This window comes from Hydra vulgaris, chromosome 08 (assembly GCF_038396675.1).
Source record: "Hydra vulgaris chromosome 08, alternate assembly HydraT2T_AEP".
In the NCBI taxonomy this organism is placed as follows: domain Eukaryota; kingdom Metazoa; phylum Cnidaria; class Hydrozoa; order Anthoathecata; family Hydridae; genus Hydra; species Hydra vulgaris.
Window position 1 is genome coordinate 41,689,771 of NC_088927.1, and position 20,292 is coordinate 41,710,062.

The 20,292-nt window shown below is 26.7% G+C and overlaps 1 long non-coding RNA gene across 1 annotated transcript; it reads left to right on the top strand.

The window, feature by feature from the left end:
• Positions 1 to 19,080: 19,080 nt before the first annotated feature.
• Positions 19,081 to 19,922, top strand: LOC136084314 (uncharacterized). The gene is made up of 2 exons (XR_010640475.1): positions 19,081 to 19,603; positions 19,779 to 19,922. It is a non-coding gene; the product is annotated as an uncharacterized LOC136084314 (long non-coding RNA).
• Positions 19,923 to 20,292: the final 370 nt, after the last annotated feature.

The window sequence follows — 20,292 nt, forward strand, 5'->3', positions numbered from 1 at the left end:
AAATGTTATAATGAGAATGTCTATTTACGAAAAAGAAAACGTAAACAAAGAAAATTTCCCAAGTAGGTGTTAGTTTTATGTGCTTGGATTTTATAAATTAAAATTTTTATACCTAAAAATAAAAATGTTTTTGTAATTTATACCATAAATTAGTAATTATAATTTACAGGTTCAGTTCTCAAAGATTTAGATGAATTGTGAATGCACCTGACCTCCAGTTGTTTCTTGTAGCAAAATACTACAGTATGTAATAACTGTAGTATTTTGCAACCAGGAAGTTGCATCAACTACATTAGATAATTAAAAAATCATGAAAAGAATTCTTTAGAATTAGGATAAATTTAGACTGGTCATTTGTTTTTATAATTTTTAAAAGGAACTTATTTTCATGTCTGCATTTAGAAATTAATTCTGATTTTTTATTCAGTAAATTTTCTTGATCTAAATGAGTAATAATTTCAAATTTTTCTTTTAAACAAAGTATACATTTTTTGGAAATGTTGTTATATGCAGGCGCAGTTTTTAGGATAGACCAGTTCAATTTAAAGATAATATTTTTTTCTTTTAGTTGCCAAATATACTTAGACAGCATAGTCTCTTTTGAGAATTTTTTATGTTTAAAAGATTGTTTGTGATTGGCATAACGTTTTTTCCATTTGCCCTCGGTTAAGCCAATATAATGTTTATCAGGGTTGTTTTGCGAGGAAACAATGCATTTGTAAATAATATTTTTTGATAAGCATTTGCCATTCATAGGGCAGTCAAATTTTTGCTTGCAGTTACAATATTCAGTATTTTTTTCTTTGAGAAATTTATTTTAACTAATCAATGCAAAATTATGGTCTTTTATGATTCTTATTTATATTATTAATGTCTAATGTCTTAAATTTTTTTTATGTTTAGAAATTTTTCCTGATGAACCTACTGATGGTGTAACACAGTGTTGAAGTAATCAAAAATTAGATAAGTGTTTTTACTAATTTATATAATTTATTTCGCTTGATGAAGTTTTCTGTTTTTTCTATCAGCTGCAGTTTATAACTGGTTTTGTCTGGTATTGGTATTTTTTTTAACGAGTAGTTAAAATTAATTTTCTCCATGGTGTGGAATCTATGCAGTAGAGTGCTCAACCCCCTTTCAGTAAAAGCATTTCTACCAATGTCGGACATATCTTCCTAAACTTAATTGAAAAATACTTTCCAACATCCCACCCCCTAAGTAAACTATTCAATCGAAACACCATCAAATTGAGTTACAGCTGCACCAAAAATATGGAAAGTATAATAAAAAGCCACAAGAAGAAAATTAGTTCAGAAAGACCAAAACAATACCCACGCTGCAATTGCATAAAGAAAGAAAACTGCCCTATCATAGGAAATTGTAGAGCCTCTCATGTTATTTATAAATGTATAGTATCCCCCCCTAACACCCCAGAAAAAGTATATATTGGCCTAGCAGAAGGTGAATGGAAGAAAAGATGGGCTAACCACAAACACTCATTTACAAATAAAAAGATGAAAAACTCAACCACTCTTTCAAAGTATATATGGCAGATACAAGCAACAGTAACGTAACAAAAAAATGCTTGCTTTGCCTTCATGAAAAACTTATCATACAAAGGTACGCAAAAATTATTAAATAAAAAAACAAAAATTATTTCTAAGTGCCGTCACGAAAACAAGTTCTTGCTTGACAACCACGAGCCCAAAGATTAAAAAACCAAACCACGCTCGCAAATAGTTATAGTTTTATAACTGTTTTTGAACGCCACAATGTTTATTGAGTATACTTTTAATGAAAAATATATATATATATATAAAAAATATAAAATATATATATATATATATATATATATATATATATATATATATATATATATATATATATATTTCCCTGAAAGTGCAAGCGATTATTAAAAATTGCTTTAGAAATTGCATGTTATTTAACATGAAAAATGACATTATTGACCTCTGTCTAAGCCCTATAAGTGTGAAAACATGGACGTTAAACCTAAATTAAAAAAGAAAAAATCCAAAATCTCCTCTAAAATCAACATTGATATAACGTTTAAACCTAACGTTTAAATATAACGATTCAACGTTGATATTACGTTTAAACCTAACGTTGATTTAACGTTGATAAATCAACGTTGAAAAAAACTTTTATTATAAACGTTAAATCAACATAAATTCAACGTTATGTTTCAGCGTAAGTTCAACGTTATTTCAACGTTGTTTGCCGGCTGGGATATCTTACACATAACAAAAAAGTATTAGGCAACTAAAAACACCAGTAAAAAACACAAGTTGGCTCAATACAGTATATAAACTGTGTACGTTTAAGATAACCATAGCTGGATAGAAGTAGACATGGAAATGAAATTTATTTATTACCGTAGTTTGTTAATACATATCAATCACCTCAAAGCAACTTTATAAACAAAACACTATTACTATTAAATTACTATTAAAATTTATTATAATTGTTGTATTAAAATAAAAATAAAAATTAACACATAAAATAAAAAAATAAATACTGGAGAACTGAAACCTCAACTTGGCACAATTTAATATGCTGCGTAAATATCTTTAGTTGCAATCACCAGTTGCAAAAGCAAATACGGAGAGGGCAGTCTGCAGGGAAGCAAAAACAATGTTATCTCATGAGTAACGTTTGATGCTATTAGGCTTGACATTAATCGCTTGTAGACATCAATGGTATAGCAAAACGACAACGTTATTATTTAAATTTTCAAATTACAATAAAAATCCACTTGCAATTTTTACCGAGAGTGGAATACCCACAATTATAATTATAATAAATATAATAGAGTTTTTACTTATGTTGGACCAAAATTTCTTTTTTAATTTCATGTTTATGGCACATTTTATGATTGTATATTAAATTTATTTGATAGCAGATTCTGAAAAAAATATAACACCCTGTGATAAATTATTTGAAAAACTAAGTATACATAGATGAATTTTAAACGGTTCTACCGCGTGATTGATGACTTAGAATGAAAGTACAAGCTACCATATAAAGTTTAATAAAATAATTATTAAAATTATATTGCATAAATAACATACATGCTTTTCTAAGCATGGTGTGTTGTTAGAAAAAAAAAGTATATCTAGTAATCAACTAATAAATAAACATGTATATAAAAGTTATAAAAATACCACGGAAATAACAAATAAAGTTTATGTGGAAACTCCTGCATGTGTATATTCATACCAAATTATGCCACATTACTATATATGTACTTTTCAAAACGCTTTTTTTTTTAATACTTATTTATAACATTTTATAAAAAACAATGCAAAACAAAATGCTCTTGGTCTAAAAAATGTGGTACCATTATAACATTAACATATACTTCTAGTTGACGTATCATTTTCTAACCAGCATAAACCTCAACCATAATTCATTAACAGAAGCTCAGGCCAAATATAGCAAACACTTGCATATTTTAAAAACTTGTATATTTTTGATAACCAGAAATTATTATTTTTATTTTATCAAACTCTGTAAACTAATAGTTGGTGATATTAAAACTGAGGGAAGGAATAATTTTCATAGTTATGAATAATTATGAAAATATCATAATTTTCTTTATAAAACATAAAAACATAAATATTGAAAATAAACTTGCCAGATTAAGCATAAACTTACCAGATTTAGATGAATCATTTATGGGAGATTTTTGCGTTAAAATTATAAATGCCATAGTTATAAAAAACCTTATGTTAAAGTAATGTGTTTTCTGTTTTTAATCTTTAATCAACACAAACCGACTCTAAAAACATAGATATTATTAAAACAAAAATTTTTTTTTAAAGTCTTGAATATAAAAAGCATATATTAAAAATGCATTGCCAAAAAAAATTACATTTGAAGGTTGTTTTTTTTCATTTACACTCATACTATAAAAAAAATTACAAGGTTATGAATGAAAAATTAAAATGCAATTACAAAGGTACAATTATTTATGTAATCTCACATATGATACAAATGTATTTCCATTTCTATAAAATCAATAATGCTATCATATTCATATTTACTTGTCACCGCCTTACATTTTAACCTTTAAAATTTTCATTCGTACAATTTTACTTTTATTAAAACATAATATTGTAATGCTATTCTTACTTCTTTAGTTGCCATAATCAAAATTAATCAATTTTGATTGTGGCAAACTTAGTACAACTCAAAAGATAATGTTTTGCTGGTAAAAGTTGATGTTAACAATCAGGCTTAACTGCAATAGTAAATAAATAGTGATTATAGCAAACTAATAGTAATTTATAAACAACATTGATATGACATGATAATTATTTTACTTAAACATTTGAATTCAATCGATGAATAAAGTTGGCATCATTAACATTACATTAAACTCTTAGTCATCATTTCTAACGTTTTGATATCTTTTTCATAACTTTGTAAACACACCTTTAATATTATGTTATTATATTGCTATATTATATAGTAATATACCATATGATATTATAGTATCACAACTATAAATTAAAAATATGCATTTTTAAAAAAAAATTTATTAAATTTTTTTTCTTAATGTTTTTTATAAAACAATTATTATTTTTAAAAATTTCATATCATTTCGCTTCTTTTGAGACCCAAAATGATATCCTTTAAAAAAATTATTTTTCTGATAATTATAGGGACTTATCTGGTTTTTAAGGCCTTGACTTAACTCTAAAAATAGTTTTTTTCCACAAAATTTTTAATTCTAGAATTATTTTATTATATAGAACACATTTAGAGGGTGAGAGCAAACATTTTTTTAAAAATGTTGTTTAATGGCCATTCTAATATGTATATGTATTATGTTATTTGATTATATTACTATATAGTAACATTTTATATTTTTTTAATAACTTTTTAGATACACGTATATTATATTATTGTATAGTTATATGATATAACCATATACTAATATAATATTATAGGTGTATTTACAAAGTTATAAAATAGATATCAAACGTTACGATATTACGATTTTAAAAGTTGTTGTGTTGTTGGTTGCACTAACAATATAAAAAAAATTATGAACTTAAGTTTTATAGTTTTCCTCAAGATGAAGTTCTTCGAAGAAAGTGGCTAAATACGATAAATCGTGCTGCAGATAATAGTGCATTTAGAAAGCAGTGGTCTCTTAAGTCTTCTAATGTTTACGTTTGTTCGGTTCATTTTATTACTGGTGGGTTACTTTTACTTTGCATCTTAAATAAGTTTTTATAAACACTTATACAAATATCAGTACCTTTTATATCAGAATATTTACAATGGTTTAGGTAAAAGAGAGCTTTTTGAAAAACATCCAGACTCAATTCCTTCAATCTTTGACACAGAAAAACTAAGTTCCCCTCAAAGAAAAATTAATATTAATAGAGTTAATAGAATCAATAGAAGAACAAGTAGACAAAGTAAAAGTTATTTTTTTATTTCAAATCATTTCTAGTAATATTCTCATTTGGTATTTTAAAATGCTTTTTTTTTGTTTTGATTATGACGATTATTTTAATACAGATTTGGTTGTTCCTGCACTTAAGAAACTAAAACTTTTTGGTAAATCTAGAATTTTGATAATTCTTGAAAAAAAGTTGATTTTGTAATTGAAAAAATTAGCTTATGTAGTAAAGGTCATTAATATTTAATAATGAAGTAAATTGGTTAATTTTTTTGATATGATAAATGAATGATAATTTGTTGTAAAAAATACTCTGAAAATATTTTATTCAATTTTTCAGAAATCAATGATTCTGGATACACAGAAAGTTTTTTTGAACAATATTTTTGCAAGAGTTTTGAGAAACAAGATATTGTTTTTAACTTTATGTTTTATGTTAAAAAAAAAAACATGGTAAACAATAATGACTTTTTAAGAACATTTGTTTTTTTATATAGACTTTAGTCTTACTGCATCAAATAACGAACAATTAGAATAATGTTCCAGCAAAAATTTAAGTAATTCTCCATTCTAACGAAAATCTTTTAAAGCAATGCTCTAGCAAAAGTCTTAGCGAAGGAACTGATTATTGTATTCAAATGTATATATTCTTTTATTTTCCTTAAAATTTTTATTTTTCTTTCACTGAAACTAGTGTTTCTATACCTTATTGAGTAACAATAAAACAAGGCTTTAGCAATAGTTTTAGAATAGATATAAATAGAGCGTACAATTACTATTAAATTTGCTGATTTTTGTATTTTGCATTGTTAATGTTTATTTTAAAGTAATAAAAAATTATTCTCAAGTTGTCCCCTCAGTATTAACTTGTTCTATGTCGCTAAATTATGGTTTTGAAAAAAAGGCATTTGAATTTTCAAAAGCCCTAAAAATGTTCAAAATAAACTTTGCACCAAATTTTGTTATTATAAAATTGTCAAGGTCAATATATAATACCCTTATAAACCATTTTTAGAAAATTATTGTGTATTTAGTGTTTATAAAAATGATTTTTGACTTTTGAGATAGAACAAATTACTGACAAACTTTACAAAATACAAAAATTGTATAATGATCTATGTCAATTTCTTTGGGTTTTTTAATTATAGTTTGTCCAAACATGCACAAATGTCTTATTTGGTGAATGTTTTGAATGTATTTCTTACCAGGACGGATACAAAGATGGGAGTATCCCCCTCCCCCACCCCCCCTCATCTTAAGAATTATCAATCTTCAAAATATTATTGATAGAAATTAAAAAAAAAAATAAAAAGACAAAATATTATTTTGCAACATTTGAATTTTTGGCAAAAAAAAAGTTAGTTATATACACATTTAATATATTTATTAGTAAACTAATTTATAAGCATTTTTTACGCTCTTCGCGTGCAGCTTATTTTTGTTCAATATGACTTAGATGCTGAGCCCGTTCACAATCATTTAAAGTACCTTCAGCACTTTTGATTTTAAAAAATTTACACTAATTACACCTATCTTTTTTTCTTTGCCGAAAAGAATTATTGAACTTAGTTAGAAAAATGATCAAATGAAACAGTGGTTTTAGCTGAAAAATCATTTTTTTTTGTCATATAACCCCCTCCCCCCTAGGACAATGACCTGGATCCACCCCTGTTTTAGACATTATTTGGTTGTATTCAAGTAAAACATTTTTTTTTTCATGAAACAATTATATTAAGACATAAAAATAATTAAGAAAAGTACATGGGAGATGCACATGAATTACTAAACACAAAGAGTTGCCATATAATTTCTATCAATCTCAGGCATGTAGGGCATCATTTTTTTAATATCTTCATTCTTTTCTTTTGAAAGTAAGTGGCTTTTTTTGGTCTGAATTGACAGTTTTGGTGCAGTTATGGGATATGCTGTAGATTTCTTTTTCCTTAATGATTGGGCACCTGCAAAAACTGAGGTGAAGCCGTCTGCATGTTTTGTTTTAAATGAAACAGGATGAGCATTTAAAAAATGCTTTATTGCCGTGCTCATAATACTGTTTCTATTTTGCGGAACGCAAGAATCTGACCATAAAATGAGGTTCTTAAGTTGTGGATGGGTGGTAAGCACAGATTCTAAAATTCGTAGGATTGCAGATGCCAAATCATTTCCGGCTCTGCCAGATTGGCTTTCAGACCAGATACAACAATAAACATCTTTATTTAAAGAAAGATGTGCTGTCATGTTATAAACAGACAGCTTCCTAAGATAAAAGAAGTTGGATATCTCAGCCTTGGGAACTGTTAAAACATTTTGTAAATCAAAACAGAGAACAGGATGTCCTGACTGTCTGTCTTTTTTGCGCTTTTCGCGTGCATCTTCTTTTTGTTCAATATGACTTAGATGCTGAGCCCGTTCACAATCACTTAAAATACCTTCAGCACTTTTGATTTTAAAAATTTCACACTTATCATACCCATCTTTTTTTCTTTGCTGGAAAGAAATATTGAACTCAGTTTAAAAAATTTCAGAGTGTAAGTGCTTTTTAGCCGGTTGAAATCGTTTTTGCTGACAAAAGTCTTGGTAAAGCTCATACAGTCGACTAATAGACAATTCAGACTCAAAGTATTTTCTATTTGTATTAGCACGGCAATAGTGCGAGTCTATAACTGGAATACTATATATGTGTTTCCTAACGCCATCTCTGACCGCGTCAGGAATTTTCTTTTTTGTATGTTTACCTTGTTTTCTTGGGGTAGGCGTGTTTGTATCTGTTTGGAAATGTTTAAAAAAATATGAAATTCTTTGTTGGCTTATGTCAAGAGTGTTTAAAAAGAAAGGTTTGCAAACTCTGATGGGAATCCCTGCCAGGTGAAAAAAGTAGGCAAATGAGTATTGCCGCCTCGATGAAATTGCAAGTGTTCGTTTAGTTTTTTTCACAATACGTGTTGTATTTTCACTATAAAAGTGTGCTTTGAGGTCATCATTGAGTCCCCAAAATTTGTTAAATAGTAACTCCCGTTGCTCTTGCGGAAAATAAATGTGGCATTTAAATTTACAGTTAGTACAGTCCTTCTCATTATTGATCTCTCTCTTTCTTCTTATCACTTTATTCCTGCTTTTATACTCCTGGCCAGCTTGACGCCTTTTTTTATTGACATTGCATTTCCAGCTATCTGGATTTCTGGTTCTTTTACGTCCAACTTTTTTTTTGTCGAGAATTGCTCTATTGGCACAACTATTTCTAAATCCGTATGTAGTAGCTTATTGTGGAAACTTGAATCGACACTGTAGAAATAAAAAGTATAAACTTTAGCTACATTTAAAAACAACATAATATTAAAAAAAAAATCAAAAATTAATGACAATTGGAATTTCATAAGCATCGTAATTAGCAGGGTAATATAAGTTATTTTTTTACAGTTAGGAAATAAATAATATAAAGAATTTAGTCTTACTTAAAGACTTTGCACAATATATATATATAGTTATTTAAAGGCACAATATATATAGTTATACATATAGTTATATATATATATAGTTATACATATAGATTTATAGTTAGTTAACTACTAGTACTGTGTATGAGAGCTAGTCTTAAGTTATTTTAACCCTTTAATGCACGATATTTATATAATAGTTGATAATGCACGATATAATAGTTGACTATTTTATCGTTAAAAGAACATAAAATGGAATCCAATTATCGGAAAAATAAAATTTTCCTTTTTATTTTCAAATTTTAAAATTACCATAGTAATAGAAACTACTTACGAGTCGGTATTAAGTAATTCAAAGTCAACTGTTTCTTTTGTAACTAAACCAATAAACTTACTTGACGACATTTTGAAAATATCAAAATAAAAAGTCACGTGACTTGTGCTACAACATTGATTTGCAGATTTGGGCATTAGAACATTATAATACTAAAATGTTTTAAAAAAGTGAAATAGAATAAGATAAAACTAACAAAACACGTAAAATTGTAATTAGAACAAAGTCAAATTGAATAAATCTTGACGAAGCAGAGCAGGTAATAATTTATTGATAAGTGGAAATAATACATTATACTTTTTTAAACAATAAAAATTGGTTTTTGCAACAACAAAAAAATTATAGATAGAACAAGATAATACTGAGGGGACGAAGTATTTATTTTCCAATGAATAATGAAAATTATTTCAATCTAATGGTTATAGATCATTTTTAAGTTGAAAATATTTTTTTCAAATAATTTCTTATGTTTTTTATTTTGCACAATAGTAAAACTCATTTATAAAAACTTTTTTTAATATTTTTTAGAACTTAGTATTCCTAAATATAATTTAAATCTTTTAGAAAAATGTTTAGTAAAGGTTTTAAAAAGGGATTCATTATTATATTCAAATCTATGTACATGTACTTACATATTTAAAAAAATTTGATTTTTTAAGCAGATCAAATAGTATTCTGCTTAGTAAAGTTAAGACACAACTTTGATGTGTTATCAATTTTGTTTGGTTTTAAAAAAACTACTGGATTAGATAATTTTTGAAAATGGATTAATATAATGTCTATTAAATTAAAGCATTTAATAAAAACGCAAGATTGGGATCATATTTATAACACAATTCCTCCAGTTTTCAAAAAGAAATTTCAAAGATTAACGTCGGTTATTGATTGTTTTGAGGTTTTGTTGAACTGGCATCAGCCCTTATGGCAGAGCACAATTTCTCAGCCAAGTAAAAAACATAACACAATAAAATGTCTTAAATCATGTACACTACTTGGAGCCATCAATATTATTTCTAAGTGCTAGATAGAGGTTTTACATAACAAGATGAAATTTGCTGCTGGAAGCTGCTCTTTATTGATAAACCCAGCTTTTTCGAAAGATTTTCATTACTTTCTTTATTTAAACATCTTCGCTTCCAACAAGGCTGCAAGCAACCACTAATTAAAGTTGGAAGTTACTGGAAGAGAAAAGATGAAGATTGTAGAGCGAGATAACGATTGACAGACGACTTAAAGGATTGCAAATTATATGATTCAGGAAAGCAAGATGAAAGAAGCGAATTCCAAAGAACTGATGTTCGAGGAAAAAACTAGACGAATAAGAGTTTTTGGAGCATTTAGGAACAGTCACAAAAAAAAGATGAGACTTAATTGAACGACGAGTAACGCGAGAATGAATTTTAGTAGATGGCGCAAGACACGCTAGCTCTTTAGAGCAGTGCCCATTATAGTATTTGTATAAAAGAGAAAGAGAAGCAATATTACGACGATGTGATAATGGTTGGAGGTTGGCTGCAAGCGCAGGTCCAACTATGTTTACAATGCGATTTGCACCTTGTCTGGAAGAGAAAGAGCATCATTAGATGATCCGCCCCAGATATGGTATGTGTATTCCATACTTGGCCGGATTTGAGTTTTATAGAGATAGAGAATAGAATCTGAAGTAAGAAAGTGTCGAGCCTAATAAAGAGATGCAACCTTAGCTGATGCTAATTTCGCAACAGATTTGATATATGGTTTTCAAGAAAGTTCGGAAGTAAGAGTTAATCCTAGAAGATGAAGAGTGGATGACTCATCGAGTACATTACCGTTCATAAATATAGGAAGATCTAAATTATTGCGATAACGGTTGATCTAAAAAAAGTTGAGTTTTATATGAATTGAAGTTCACCAGCCACTGTGAGCCCCATGCTGTTGCAGAAGTAAGATCCTTTTCAAGCTCAAATGCCCGCTCGAAGCAATCAGAGAGTGTTGGCTGCTTGTCACGACAAGAATAAATGGTAGTATCATCAGCAATAAATGGTAGTATTAAGCAAATATATACATATATATATATATATATATATATATATATATATATATATATATATATATATATATATATATATATATATATATATATATATATATATATATATATATATATATATATATATATATATATATATATAGAGTAGTTCTCTACCGTGTCAAAAACGTACACGTTTAAAGAAAAAAATTGAGGGTGTCTGTCGGTTTAGAAAAAAGTAGGGGAATTCAGATTCCCATTAAAAAATCATAGAAATAGTTAAAATATCTAAAATATCTTCTGTACCAAACTGAAGCTACCTTTAGTTATATATAAAGTAAGATTAAAATATTCAGTTCGTTTTATGACCTCACTACTCTTTGAAAGTACATTAAGCCCTCCATACCCTCTTATTTATTTTTGTTGTTTTATGTAAGAGTCGTATTGTAAAACCAGATCAATTTATTAATATATGATAATAATATTATTATATAAATATGCAATAAACACAAAGAAGAGATCGTTTATCACAGCTAGTTGTAGAAGAGTTGCTTGAGTCTGTTGTTGTTTGATGAGTTCCTTCAAGAGTGCGAGGCTTCGATAGACAAGCTATTTATACAAATTCCCAAGGCGGACATAAATAGTTTTATACAGTTAGCCAATGCAAACTATTTACGTTTATGAAAATTTAATTAGCGCAACAATTTTATCTTCTTCCCCGTTTCAAAAATTTTTTTGATTAAAAAAAGAGGAATAGAGAGTGGTTGTAGGAGTTACGATTTTTTAACTCTTGGTGTAATAAGCCCCTAAAAGTAAAAAAGGTTATCAAGACACTGATAATAAAAAACATCCTTTTAGTGTACTGTTTAAAAAATCAAAACCATAAAAAAAGGAATTGAGAGCTCTTATTAAAAACCATTGTGCCACTTTTTTTTCTTAGGTCTTGAGCAATCCCAATTAACCATGCTAATAAGAACCTAAAAGTGTTGGACGTGTACCCTACAATCTAGCCTAATCCATCTTTGTTATGAATTTCATAGTCAATGCCAAATCAATGCCTTCATCAAAAAATTTCCTCTTTTGACAGACAATGGTTTTTATATCAAAAGCAAAACAACTTAACTGTCTATTAGTATTTTATTTTTGACTACATTAATTTAAAGCACATGCCTCATTATGTTTTAAATAATCTGTGGCAATAAAACAGCCGTTTTTTTAACTCACGAAGATAATGCCTATTCTTTTAATTGACCAAGCCGATACTTTTTTGATTTCTTAACTGTACACCATTATTGTATAAAAGGCTAAAAAAAAGATTCCATAATATAATATATAATTTAAAAAACTAATAATTCTATTTAAAAATTAAAAAAGCATAACTTACTTTTTTTGCGTGTAGGAACTTTTTTAAGATAAAACCAGTTATCGCATGAATCACAACCAACCATTGTATCATCACTTTGAAAACTTTTAGATTTGCAAATGCAAAAATGTATATCTTTATTTATAGGATTATTTGATGTAGAGGGGAGTAATCCTCTTTCTGATTCTATTTCTCTTGTTACCAACTCTCTCAAAATAAACGTATTCCAAAAATTATTAGATTTAATTAATACATTCTCAATAAAAGAGGTTTCAGGCCGAATGCGCATAAAACAATCTCACTGGGTGTCCACACCATGAAGTCACAGTAACTGACTCCAGTTACTCTCATTTCAAGTTGAACCTGGAAATAAAATTGGTGTTCTTCTTTTAAAAAGTAGTTTTCATTCATGTTTACACCAACAGAAAAGGCAGCTTTTCATGTCTTCTTAATGACTTGTCCTTTAAACTAAAAGGTAATTTAATTTTTAAAACTGCATGCCCACAAGAAGTGTAATAAACAGCACTATCAGGAGATGATGCATACCATAGTTTTTCAAAGTTAATACAAAGTCCTATTTTTTCAACTCTCAAATTTTGATGTATAAAAATATCTGACAGTGGTTTTGAACTACTTATAGCATTTGAGATAACTGGTTTTATCATAAAAAGTTGCTACACACAAAAAAAAGTAATTTATGCATTTTTAATTTTTAAATAGAATTATTAGTTTTTTAAATTATGGAATCAGATTGAATCTACTTGTATAAAGTCAACACATTAGTTTCATTTACTCTTCCCCAATTTATTTCAGGACTATTAATCTGTGTATTTTTCTCTGCACTAATATTAAAATTTAATAAAACAGACGGCGTTTTAACTGTAGCATAAAAAACTCGATGAAAAGTGGAGCCATCTATTCGACCAACTGTTACTCTAAACCAGGAATCACTTAGTGATTAGTTTCGTGTTGCTTCTTCAACATAAACTACGTCAGAAGTTAAATTTTTTTTTTTCCTCATCAAAATAAAATATCTATAAAATATCAAATGGTTTATAATTTTCTTTAAAAAACTGTCTTAAAGATGTTGGTAAATTTGATATGACAACAGATTCCATTTGAATAAATTCCGTATCAAAATCTTTAAACAAATGAAGAGCAGCAGCTTTGGGCTTCACAAATTGTTTTTCTGATAAAAAATCATTTTTTTTCTTGAGGTGTTAGAGAAATAGGCATTTTTCTTATACACTTTTTAGAAAGGTTTACTTTTGCAGCATCAGTGTATAAGTTGATTCAAGAAACTGGGGAGAAACTGGGGAGGGGACCAACATTATTTTTTGTAAAATTTTGGTTCCATTGACAAGGCAAATCAGTTGGCGTACTCGATGTCATTCCAATACGAACAGCGGCTTCAATTTTGAAAAAATAGATAAAAACTTTACAACTACAATTGAACTTTTGAATTCTATTTTTACTAATTTTATATAAAAGAGACATACCCAACCAATACAATACCCAATACCCAACCATACAGTCGCAGTGAGCAGTTAAAATATTACCAAGAGAGTCAAGAGCAACCCAAGATTAATGGTTAGGAGATGTGTTCCGTTATTAAGGTCGAACCTCGCATTTCAAGATTGTAATATCCTGACAAACTTTCAAATGAACAATAATTTAAACCCACCCATCTTGAATAAACTTCCAAGCCTCTAATGCTTTATAGTTTTTCATTGCTTCTTGAGAATAGATACCAAAATGCCGCTAACATTGAAAAAAATGTTTATGTATTTTATATATTATTTATTTATTTTTCCAAAATATATAATATAAAGCATATTATAATATATATTCATGTAAATACATCCATAATGCATATTATAAAGCAAAAAAAAAAAAAACAATTTTTGAAATGTTAGGAGTTAATGTTACTAATATTATTGGAACACTGAAATAATAAAACAATTTTAAAATATAAATTAGATAAGAATCCGTTATATGGAGTTTTAATCAGGTAGTGATAAAGTTTGTGATAGCTCAAAGAAGGGCATTTACTTAACTTTTTAGAGTATGTTAGAGTATTTAAAGTATGTTAGAACATTTAGTGTATGTCAGAGTATTTAGAGTAACATTACTTTTTAGAGTATGAGCAATTAGAGTATGAGCAATTAGCATGTACATATTTTTAAAATATACTCTAAAAATAACATAGCAGCTGTGATAGTTAATTAAAATTTTTATTTTGCACAAATAACTTTATTGTTACAAACTGTAGAAGGTTATTGTTAATTGTTATTAACAGAGAGCTTTTTTTTTTGTTTTATTTTAAAATATAAAAAACTAAATACTAGAAAGTTATTTACTAAAAGTTAATTACTAAAAAGTACTAACTATTAAAAAAAACTTATGGCGTAAATATTTTGCAATATTGCCGATCAAAACTAAATTTTCAATTTTATGTTGAACTGGAGAAACATTTTATAATTGTATATTTAACTTATTTCACTACATGTTTGAATAATCATAAATGTTTTATAAGTATTTCTAACTTGCTATAGTAAGTCAATTTTCATTGTGTTATCCATTGAGTTGGAATCACGTGACAATATTGCGACACCGAAACTAACCGTATTGCATTGGGGGAAAAAAAAACTATTCTTTTATACGCAAAGTTAAGAAGACGTACTTTTCAACGAGTACTATGTCCAACAATCACTTTGAAACATTATCAAAAGAAGCAGCGGAAAGATATCAGCGATAAATAAATATTTTAGGTGATTTTACTTTATTTTTACATACTCTCTATTTAAATAAAATAATGCATTAATTGCTGTTTAAATAATATTTTGGTTATTTTAGGATTAAGTAAATGTCCATACAAGTTTACAGCAGATTCTTGGAGTGAAGATCCAAGTCAGTAGCATTCTTTGAGCTATCACAAACTTTATCACTACCTGATTAAAACTCCATTTAAGGAATTCTTATCTAATTTTTATTTTAAAATTGTTAAATTATTTCAGTATTCCAATAATATTAGTAAAACTAACTCCTAACATTTCAGAAATTGTTTTTTTTTTTGCTTTCTAATATACATTATGGATGTATTTACATGAATATATATTATAATATGCTTTATATTAGATATTATGGAAAAAAAAAAAAAAAAATTTATATATATATATATATATATATATATATATATATATATATATATATATATATATATATATATATATATATATATATATATATATATATAAATATATATATATATATATGTAAATTATGTTAGTGTATTTTACAAATAGAGTGCTCAATGTTCTTAAAGAACAGAGCAATAATTAATTAGTAAAAAACACTTATCTAACTTTTATCTTCGACTTTAAGTTTCACCATTGCTGGATCATCAGGAAGAGGAACTCTTCCTGATGATCCAGCAATGGTGAAACTTCAAGTCGAGGATAAAAGTTAGATAAGTGTTTTTTACTAATTATATATATATATATATATATATATATATATATATATATATATATATATATATATATTTATATATATATATATATATATATATATATATATATATATATATATATATATATATATATATACAAATGTATGTTATTTATATATACTCTAAAAAATAATATAACAGCGATGATAGTTAATTGAAGTTTTGATTATAAACCAATAACTTTACATACTGTAGAAGGTTAAAATTTTAACTTCAATGTAGTGCAGTGTAGTACATTTTAAATGTTGTAGTACAATATAGTACATTTTAGAACATCTTAAAATTTAAGATGTTCTAAAATGTTAAAATTGTAACCGCGCTGTACGACATTGAGATTACAATTTTAACCTTCTACAGTCTGCAAAGTTATTTGTGTATAATAGATCTATTGCATAAATAACATACATATGTACGTTATTTACACATACTCTAAAAAATAATATAAAGCTGTGATTTCAGTTTACTGAAATTTTTATTATACACAAACAAATTTAATATTACTCTTTAGAGTAGTATTAAATCTATACAATACCAGTTCAGTGGTAAATAATAAGACACATAATAATACTATATGCCTTACAACTTACCACTGAAAATGTTAAAAAAGACGTGGTACCTATAGAAGTAGTAGGTCTTTTTTTAAAATTTCTTTTTTATCTTATTTATTTAAAAAGTTTTGTTGAAAACGATACCAATAACACTGATCTTGATCGGAAAACGCTACCTTATGTCACTGAAATACACTCGTGTCCCATCGTCAAACCATCCCTAAATCTTTCACTGAAACCCCATGTCAATCCCAGAGAAACCCAGATTCAATTTGCGGCAATAACTTTATACCATATCGTACCCATCTGGAATCCGGATCAATTTCCAGCCCGAACCCAATTCCAGTAATCTCAGCTCAATCCCAGTCAATTCCAGCTGGGACCCGCCTGTAATGTTTAACTGGGTTGTTGCTATGCAAGTTAGGTATTCATAAAACTAAGTAACCATAGCAACTAAACAAAAATATCCCCCTCATTAGAATTGTAAACCTCATACATATGCACAAACTAATTATAGTGTATAAAGCACACATAAAACATCTGCAACTACCAAAAATAGGTTGTTGCTAAGCAAAATTAGGTATCCATAGCAATTAAATATAAAATTATCACTTTCATAAGAAGCGAAGACCTCATATTACTACTATTACTAGTACCTCATGTTACTTTTAATCGTATTACCTCATAGTACTCATGCCAAATTTAGTATATAAAAATCTAATATTTAGTTAGTTATTAATTTTATACTTTATAAATGAATTCTGGCCCACTGTGCGTTGTAATCATATGATTAAAACCCAAAGTGGACCAGAATTAACTATCCAAACTCAAAACTAATATTAGTCTTGCTAATTTTTAACATAAAAAATTTATTAAGAAAATTTTATATTAACAACTGTTCTGTGTAATACATAATTTCAAAAGTTAAAAATACAAATTACTAAAGAGCGGGGTTTTTGAAAGTTTAGGACATAATCCTAACTACAAATAGTGTTGCAATTTTTTGTCAAAGTTCAAAAAAATAAATACAGTTTAGTCCAAAATTAAATATAACATGTTTGTTATGCAAAGATGAGTCATTTGTAAAATATTATACTTTTATAAATATGTTTTTATATTTATATATTTTCTAGTTTTTATCGAATTTATAATTTTTTTTAAGAAAAAATCATTTAGTTAATTTTAAGTTATTTTTATTTCAATTAACTAAATTTTTTCTGCAAATGTAAAATGTTCAATAAATTTTTAAAAGGTAAATAAAGAATAAGAATCAAAAAATTAAATCAAATCCTAATAAAATAATTTAAACTAAATGCGGTTGCTTATGAAAATATATGGATATAATCCTTACTACAAATAGTGTTGCAATATTAGGTCAAAGTGCAAAATATATCTTTAATTTTAAAAACCTAAATTCAATATAACAGTTTGATAATGCAAAGTTGATTCATTTATCAAAATTATGTTTCTATAAAAGCATTTTTAGTTTTGATAGGAATCTTTTTATTTTTTACTATTTTTTTTTAAGTTTAATTACCTAAAATTTTGTTTATGATTATTTTATTTAAAACTAATATAGATAAAAATCTTTTCTAAATAAATAGTTTGTTTGCACGGAATAACTATTGCAGATTGTTATATAACATTTAAATTAAGTTCCGGTTATGTAAAGTTATTTAAGGCTATGTAAGGGTGCGTGAAATGAAATTATGACTTTGAGATAATGCAAAATTAAACAAAGTTCCAAAACTAAGCAGTATTTTTATCAATTTTATTTTAAAACATTGTTTGGCCTAAAAAAACTTCAATTAAAATAATGTAAAATGGCTTAGTTATGATTTGAAGTGTAACTGAAGTATTTTTTAAAAATTGATGAGGGTGGATAAAAGGTGGGTCCATCACGTTGGACCCACCATGGTAGATACCATCACGTAGACACTTTCACCATGAATGAGTAAACTAAAGATGCTACAAGTAACGTTTAGAACTTAATTATCTTACTGTCAGACGATGTGGTTTTTAGTTCTTGACATGTACGCATACCAGGAACTCAGCTTAATATACCTTCATCTATATTCTGAGTAATTCAGTTCTCGTTTCATTTTTTTTTTTTGTTTGTTGCAAAAACACTAACTGCTTTACTTTGCAAGGAAAAATAATTTGAAAAATACGTCAATGTTTTAACGCATATTTGAAATAAAAGCCAGTTTAATTTCAAATATAGTCATTTTTAAATTACTGGCTATATATTTAGCCAGTTATTATATAAAAATTATTTTTAACTTAAATTTTTTATTATTTAAATTTATTAATTATTTAAAACAGTTAAAATTATTTGTGATTAATTACAATCATTCATAATTTAAAAACTTAAAATTTTGAATATTTTACTTTCAATATTATTTTTTGGTATAAATAATGGACTCAACTGATAATATTATTGGTTCAGTCCATTATCTATATCAAAAATTAAAAGTGAAAGTAAGATATTTAAATTTTAAGTTTTTAACTTAAAAATCTAGTTTTTTACGTGTTGTTGTAATGTATCTCTCGTTAGTTGACAACCGAACAAGTCAATGGAAAAATTACATATAACTAACTTGTTTTATTTCCTTTAACGTTAATGTTTTGACTTAATTTATTTGTTTAGTTTCCTCAGCCCGTCTACAGGTTATCAATTTTTATAATCTATTGTTTAATGTATTGTTGTTAAAGAAATCTATTGGACAACCAATTGATTTTTTTAACATTTCAATTAACATGTCACTCTATTCTTATTAACCACATGCAGATTTGGTTTACAAGTTAAATAGATATTTTCCTGCTTTGGTTGGATATTATAACATAATCTTAAAAATGTCAGGTTCAGTGATACTATTTTTTATATCCTACTTGTTTCTCTTTTCTTATGTGTCATCTGGTTGCCATTCTTTTAGATGGACTGGATGCAATGAACCGCCTGGGGAAAACGGTAAGTATTAAATAATGAAATAAATTTGTATTAAAAATTTAAAATTGTGTATACATTTACTAAAATAATTTTATTTAATTTTTTTTACTGCTTTTTATTTTTTTGAACTCTATTTCTAATTTTTTTAATAAATAGTTTTTTTTAATAATTGTGTCAAATCACTTACTTTAAACAGTTATAGACACGAAAACCAACGAGTTCTTGGCGAAATTGGGAGCTTTTTATCTTTCTAAACTAAAAAAAAAAGACGAAAAAAGTTAAAGAATAACAATTTGAAATCGAAAATGACCTGTAATTCAAATAAAAAATTTAAGCAAAACACGGAAATAATTCGAAAGTCGAAATTAAAACTAGAAAAGATAAGCAAAAATTAAATAAATAAAAACGAAAGAAAATGAAGTTAAATCTATTAACACTTGTTATGTTACATTATTGCTTAGTGTTGTTAAAACAGTTGTTTTTGTTGTTGTTGTTGTTGTTGTTGTTGTTGTTGTTGTTGTTGTTGTTGTTGTCGTGGTGATGTTTTGAAAAAAATAATTTATTGTAATAAAATGATATGTTTAGTTATATATGTTCCTTTTTTTTTTTTATTTTATAACACAAAACAAAATTATTGTATAACTCTATATTTATTTAGTTTTAATTTTAAATCTATTTAATTGCAAATTTAAAAATATAGCATAGCTTTT